This window comes from Humulus lupulus, chromosome 9, assembly GCF_963169125.1.
Source record: "Humulus lupulus chromosome 9, drHumLupu1.1, whole genome shotgun sequence".
Classification (NCBI taxonomy): domain Eukaryota; kingdom Viridiplantae; phylum Streptophyta; class Magnoliopsida; order Rosales; family Cannabaceae; genus Humulus; species Humulus lupulus.
The window spans coordinates 30517411-30519218 of record NC_084801.1 but is presented as its reverse complement, the minus strand read 5'-3'; the positions used below and the strand labels follow the sequence as shown (position 1 = coordinate 30519218).

At 34.3% G+C, this 1808-nt stretch overlaps 1 long non-coding RNA gene across 2 annotated transcripts; it reads right to left on the bottom strand.

Annotated features, from left to right (window-relative positions):
* Positions 1-248: 248 nt before the first annotated feature.
* LOC133801432 (uncharacterized) lies at positions 249-1449 on the bottom strand. Of its 2 annotated transcripts, none has more exons than XR_009876866.1 (2): positions 1021-1449; positions 249-494 (listed from the first exon to the last, which is right to left on the bottom strand). It is a non-coding gene; the product is annotated as an uncharacterized LOC133801432 (long non-coding RNA). The 2 variants fall into 2 exon arrangements; XR_009876867.1 differs by lacking the exon at positions 1021-1449 and adding an exon at positions 641-1010.
* Positions 1450-1808: the final 359 nt, after the last annotated feature.

Here is a 1808-nt window from a genome sequence, read left to right as displayed (position 1 = left end):
AAAAGAAACCGATAGTTTTTCCTAAACCTGAGAAACTATTCAATACAGTTCTCTCAATCAAACCTCTCTAAATCTCATGTGTTGAGTACATCTAGAGAGTTAAAAATCAACATTTTGAATCATACGTGCTGTAACGCCCTACTTCCTTAGAGCCGTTACTAAGTGAGTTAAAAATGTGCCATTAGCTCGCTAATCGAAGTTTTAGGTTAAAAGTGTGACTAAACTGTAACAAAACTCGTTTAAAGACATTAAGTATAAAACATTTGATTATTCATTGAAATCTTAGAAAGTTTTACAGTTGGGATCCCAAAATATTTTTTAGAAAATACATTACAGATCAAAATATACATATGGTCGACTTAGGCGACAAAACAACTATTACAATAAATTTCCCCAAAAATAACCCTAGTTGTGGCGGCCAGACAAGCCGAACATGTACCCGTCGCTCCACACTCTCTGCACTCATGGTTGGTCGACCTTTCCTTTACCCTTACCTGCTCCATAGAGAACCAGTGAGCCGAAGGCCAGCAAGAAAACTCAACACAAAACATATAACATAAGCATAACAATCCATGATATATAATAACACACAGCCAACATGCTGAACACATAGCGGCCAATGACATCCCAGGCGCTTTACCAGGCCTTGGGTTCGCGGTCTTCACCAAGAGGGTGGCTCCAGTACCCTAGGAGGGTCTCTCCCTAACGGCATGCACTCAACGTGCTCAACACCGATCCCGACCCCTTGTCGTACTCTGCATCCTGCCATTCTCGGCCTTCACCATTCACTCACAAATATGCATCACATAACACAATATCAACAGATATTTAAACACATACTAAATATAAACATTAGGACCACACCCTGCAATACAAATAATAGGGCTACGCCTGTTGGGAAACTCATCAAGATCTTTATTTATTTTCATGTAGATCTAATATTAAACAAATTAATATGAGATAACCTAGAACACGTTTCTAAAATTGAATTCAAAGAGAAATAATGATAAGAATACTTACATTATACGCAGCGGAATAAATGAGTCATTCCTTCAGTTTCTCTAACCCTTGTATCCTTTCTGTCGCAGAGTATAACCAAGAATCTGAACCGATCTTCTATAATCTTCACAGTCTTCCAAAGTATCCTTAGAATCACCTAGACTAGAGTGGGCAATTCTCAACATATGAGATAGATACAGAGAGAAGAATAGAAAATAACAAAGAGGCTTAGAAAATGATTTGTGTTTAGAGATAATCTAAAAACAATCGGAAAACCAGTGTCTGTCATCTTGTGACTTGTGTGACTTTTGATTTCAACTCTCTCTTAACATTCATTTTATAGAATCATTTAGGTCATTTATTTTATTAAAAAATCAATAAAATAATAGCCAATAAACAACCCTAGGTCGAAATTATCACGGGCTTTAGGCCCGTGAAATTTCTCATTTGATTATAAGCCTATTGGACTTAAAATCAAGGCCTGCATTATTTTCTATTGATTTAATTAATTAAATAATTATTTAAATCATTTATAAAATTAATTATTTATAATTTGAACCTTGATTTAAACTTATTTATTATTTTAGATACCAATTTATCTTAATTAATAAATATGCCCTAATTTATCTTTTCTTCTCAAAATTACATAACTCTGTAAAACTATCCAAAATTGACCTGGTCAACTTTGATAATTCTAATTGATAATTAAGTCAATTAATTGAGACTATCTAGATGATTTTATCCAAGGTACAGTGGGGACCATGACCCTATGAAATCAAGCTCCAATAAGTTATCATAAATCTAACAAA